Source organism: Prosopis cineraria, unplaced genomic scaffold (assembly GCF_029017545.1).
Source record: "Prosopis cineraria cultivar Desert tree isolate PC_DT_omini unplaced genomic scaffold, ASM2901754v1 PC11, whole genome shotgun sequence".
Classification (NCBI taxonomy): Eukaryota; Viridiplantae; Streptophyta; class Magnoliopsida; order Fabales; family Fabaceae; genus Prosopis; species Prosopis cineraria.
Window position 1 is genome coordinate 21,148,593 of NW_026555342.1, and position 5,721 is coordinate 21,154,313.

Consider the following 5,721-nt stretch of genomic DNA (forward strand, 5'->3'; position numbering starts at 1 on the left):
TGGTCCAACTTCTCTAATTCTTAAAGAGGCAATGATCATAATCACATGAAACGCGAGATCCTCTTCTAATCACACGACCATTTAATTCTTACATAAGTCACTATCAGCATTTAATTTACTTTAATCCATCAGGACATTCTAGATGAAGTTAATTGTCACAGTGCATGGTTACCAACACCAATATCATCTTATGACTTCCACACATCCGTACCTTTCCTTTCGTCAATTGAGTTGTAATGTCCTTTCAATTTAATATGTAAAATTTAATATAAATTATTTACCTGAACATATATATTTTACTCAATTTATTTTATATATCTCATATAATGTTAATTTATTTCTTATTGATTTATATATTGAAGACATGTGTTAGTGTGTGTGTATGAAAATATACATAAGAGAAGCGCTATAATCAATGTCCAGGATATACTAAACTCGTGATCAATAAATATAATTTATCTTTCACGTGTCCTCAAAAAGCTCAAAATTGGAGGGAGGGATGGGAGGGAAGGTGAGAAGCCCAAAAAAAAAAAAAAAACCCCTCAAATTTAGAAAGAAATAATAATGCAGAATATTAAAAAGAATGGGACTCGGAGAACCCCCACACAAATCATTCCATTTTTTTTTTTTGCTATATTCGTGGATTCTTTTTTGTACTTTTCGTGTGATATTTGTGCAATTTCCATATAATTCCATACAATACAAATATAATAGATAGTGGGTGTGTGTTTTATGTTTGCAATCTCCATGCTGATTTATTCATGTGCACATTTGGCAGCCCAACTCTTTTTTTTTTTTTTTAATTACAAAAACCCCCGTCCTGATCTTGATGTCTTTCTTTCTTTGCATTGCCCTCAATTCCAAACCTAGCTCAGATGTAGATAGGTGCTTGCCCTCTCTGCAACAATAGTAGGCCTCATTGTCGGGATTGAGGGCAACCAATCATCAAGTGTGGACATGGAGGAATTTTTTTTTTTTTTTTTTTTCAAAATTTGAGTGAGGTTACCCAGTATACATATGAAAGAATTTTCTTTTAAAAAAAAAAATCTGAGTTAAGTTGCTAACTACACGTGGAGAAATTTTTATAATTTAATTTCAAACTTTGATCTCATAGAGAATTTTTTTAAAATTTCTGACCAGGCATCCACTTAGATGCCACGTGTACACAACCATGTAGAGCTTGCTAACTTAATTTAATGTCTGTATGTGTGGTTAGGTTTTTTTAATATTTAAAGAAAAATAATTTAAAATTGAGTTCAAAACATTAGATGTCCCTAAATGAATACTCCTCCTCTGTTTCAATTTATAAGAGAAATTACTACTTTTTACTTGTTTTTTTTATAATAAAATCATATATTTCAATAAGTATTTATTACATATTTCCTAAATCATTCATCATAATTTACATTAATAAAAAATAATTAATGCATGCTTATGTTAATTAACATAGAGTATTTTAGGCTAATGTATTTATTTTCAAAAATTATCATGGGTAACTTATTTTTTTAACCATGTGATACAATTTTTTCTTTTTATATATAAAAACAGAGGGAGTATTTTAAAAGCAAAAATGACCCTCATTAATTAATTTCTGAATGGGCATCCATTTGAATGCCATGGGTACATTTTTTTGTCAAAAAAATTGGTTGACAATGTGTGTTTAACGCCAAGGTAAAAAATGGATAGGTTTTTAAACATTTAGGCAAAAAATGACCAGAATTATAGTTCAGGAGACCTGTGACACGACGTCAATAGTTGGAGGGAAATTCTAACCACATTCAATTTCGGCAAACCTACCCACCGTACTACTTGGGCCACCAAGGCTTCACTTTCTCCTGATCAGAAAATTAAAAAAGAAAAAGAACAGTATAATAATACCCCAGCATACGTTTCATTTTATAAGGCAGCATTTTTTGAAGTAACTTAGTGTGACAAAATATAAGATGTTTTTAGAAAAATAAGATTTTATTAATGAAGATTATTCTAATGTTACCCTCTCATTAGTTTCATCCTTAAATAAATTATCTTCATTCTTTTTCTTATTAATGAAGTATATATTTAAAAGTTATTTAAAAAATTAATATTATAAATTATATTTAATGATAACATTCTAAAACCAAAAACCATGTCTCCTTTTCACCCCGAGCCGTAACATTCAGCTCCTGCATTTATTTATTTTTAATAATTATTGTTTTTTGTGAGAGAATATAATGAGGCAATTAAAGGAGAGGAGATATGCATGTAGAGAAGACGAAACAAGAGCCGTGAGACAACCAGAAATATCTCTACTGATGAGCTTTGGTTGAAATAATTCTCATTGAGGGAGCTTATTGAATTTGGCGGTATCGGAACTCAGCATAAGTTTTGGTTGAAAATTTGGGTGGGTTTTCTTGGTTCACCAGTGCCGGAAGAGGTCCGATCACCGCCTCATGCGGCGGCGCCACGACAACCGCCCACGACATCCTCATCCTTTCCCTTGTTCACCAAGCTCCTGTGCAGAACACCCTTGTACTTGCCATTGCTCAGCACACTAATTAATTAACCACCCGATATAAAGTATCAGTTATAATTCATGACAAGTGTGTGTGTGTGGTGATATGTATGCATGTATTGCCTCGAGCTGATCGCCGACATGGACGAAGAGGGCGTCTTGCAGTAATCGACAGCGATCCAGTGGTGTTGGCTCAAACCTGGAGCCGGGAACGTCGTTGGGGACGAGCAGGGTGAGTGCTGACATGTCGGTGTGAGGCTCAACGCCTAAAGCAAGCTCTGGTTGCGGACTGGCGGATACATATTTATTTTCATTTCCTTTCAATCTTTTCATCCCCCAAGCTGCTTTTCAATGTCTTCTTCTCCAACCCGAGCCCTTCTGACAGAAGCTCCAGCAACTTGTCCTGTTAAACCCAGCAATTCCTTATTGTACTCTTCCGTCACTTCCCCTGAACAACAACAAAACAAATTAACATTAACCAGACTCACCAGACTTCGACTTCGAGTATGGAGAGGATCAAATGTAATTCGTATCCATCGTCATAAACCTGTAAGAAGGAGGGTTCTTGGGCCACATATCATAATTGACCTTGGAAGGAGGAGCCATCATGTGGAGTAATAGTCAATCCACTCAACCTTCTCCTCTAGATTCTTCGTCATCTGGTGCCGTAGCCTTCGAAGCTCCCTGTGGAGGGGTCATTTGCGTATGACTCTTTCTCTTTCTGAGGAAGAGCGAAGAACTTCTGGCCCACTTCTTGTAACCGGCGATCAAAGTCGGCGGTATGCCCGTGATCGGTGACGAGGAAGAATCCCCACTTGGAGGCAGCTTCAGCGATTTGCTTGACCAGAAGGTCGTGAGGGAGGGACAGAGAGATGACCGGCACCGTGACGCCCTCCAGGGCTTTGGTATTCTGCGGCCGTTCATCGGCCGGCCTGATGAACTGGGATGGAAGATCCTGCAACAGCCCAGAGGCCAAGCATTGGACTCTTTCAACCTCCATTGGTCGACATATGGCAGCGTCCACGCGTTAAAGAAAAATGATGAGTTGGTTACTGTTTTTTTAGATCATTCATGTAAACGTTTTATTTTATTTAAACATGATTGACGTTTATGTTTCTCGATCGGTTCCCTTCCCCTGTTGAGTAATGGATATTTAGCGAGTTACAAAGAAACGGAAATAATTAAACAAAACGTTTACACAAAATGGAATGAATTTGAATGAACTAAAAAATTAATGTAATTTGCCAAGTGTGATAAGTATGAGTTTTGGCATTGGATTTAGATTTGTTGAGTGGACTAATTAATGTATAGATAGAGTTATTCAATCTGATATGTTGTTTAAAAAAAAATATTTATTCAATATAAATTTGAATGTAAAAAAAAATGTTAGTTTGGTAAGTATCAATACTTCAATATTAACAAGTGTTTGCCCTAATGGAAAAGATTGTATCTGTTTAACTATGAGGTCTTGTATTTAAAGGTGTGTAATACAAAAAATGTCTTTGAAAGAGTTACTTTCAATTAAACTTGACAACACTCAAATTTAACCTAATCAAATAACCATTAAAAAAAATTCAATACTTCAATGGTAGCACTTTGGTGGTGGCAGTTTCAAGAGAAAATTAAATATTCTAATCCAGAAGTTTAAATTTAATTTTCTTCTTCCCGAAAATAAAAAGGATCTGGAAAAAAAATAAAGAAAACAATTTAATATTAATTGTTAAATACTTATTAGTATAAGTTTGACATATATTATGAAAATATCATCAAAATTATATCTTATATCGATAAAAAAAATTAATGATCATGTTCATGCAGAGGGATGCTTGTGCCATGGATAAATAGTTTTTAATAAAACTTACACTTATAGTCTGTAGAAATATTCAATTTCATTTTAGCCCTCTCCCCCACAATAAACATGATATTTTGTTTTCAATCCCCTAATTCTCTGGTCGCCTGAAGTTTCTCTACGTTTAGTTGCCCCATTGATTGATATCTGATTGATTATTGACCACAAAACATATATGCCAAATCACTTTTTTATGTAAATATGCCAAATCATTTTTAAGTTTCAAGTTGCAATGATACCTAAATGGGCAAAGCTTATTATGATGGGCCAAGAAGTTTGGGCTGAAGATGAAGGATCGGACAGAGACGTGAGGGACACATAATTATACGAAGAGAAATGTGAAACGAGAAGGGTGTAAAATGTTTTGGTACTTTACATTCTACTTTCAGAAAGTTAATTTTCACTTTCAAAGGCCCAAGGTTGTATGGCACTATGCGTGCGTGTATATATTTTCAAAAAGCGCTTTTTGGAGTACATAAATAGGGTTTAGGACTAGAGTTTGCCGAATAAAAATTTGGATCTGCAGAACTCAGAACATTGTGATATACATTTTTTTTGGGGCCAATTTTGTGATATACATTCAACAAAAGAAAGAATTAATCATGTATAAAAAAAAAGAAAGAATTAATAATGAAAACGAAACTTCATTAATAATGAAACACATTCAACCAAAAACAGAATGAAAATGAACAAGTGCTATGTAACTTATTATCTCCTGATTTAAATACTATTAAAAAATATATAATTGTTGTCCCCCAATACTTGCACTATATTTTGATAGTTCCTATATATTTTTTATTTTGTTATTCCAAGTCTTGTAAGTTTTATTTTGTTTGCAACCTTAATCTTTATATTTTTAAATATGATTATAAAAACTTAACGATAGTTAAGAGATACAAAAAAATATATTACTTCTTGTATTAATTTATTAAAATTATGATGAGTTGTATAAAAAACAAGTGAAATGAGGGAAAAAAAAGCCTAATTAAATCAAACCCTTAAACATGCAAAAGATGAAACTTCTAAAGGAAAAAGACACGATAACTAAGATAGAGAAAACGAAACAGTTAGTAGCTATTTTCAAAACTTACTTATCACCAAGAAAACCCAATTCTAGGGACTAAGGACCTATTTGTTTGTGTTTCACAATTTTTTTTAAAAAAATTGTTTTGAAATACAATTTAAAATTATTTTTAAAAAATAAAAAATATGCTTGATTGTATTAAAACAATTTTAGAATTGGAAAATTGGTTGAAATGATTAGTCAAGTAAGTATAGATTTCGTTTCAATAATAAAATGTAATGCATTTGAAAATTAAAACAAAAACAGAATTAAATAAAAAAATAATTTTTTTTTGGAAACAATTAAATTCAAAACACT

At 32.9% G+C, this 5,721-nt stretch overlaps 1 pseudogene; it reads right to left on the bottom strand.

The window, feature by feature from the left end:
- Positions 1-2,314: 2,314 nt before the first annotated feature.
- LOC129285250 (flavonol synthase/flavanone 3-hydroxylase-like) lies at positions 2,315-3,491 on the bottom strand (annotated as a pseudogene).
- Between the last annotated feature and the right edge of the window lie 2,230 nt (positions 3,492-5,721).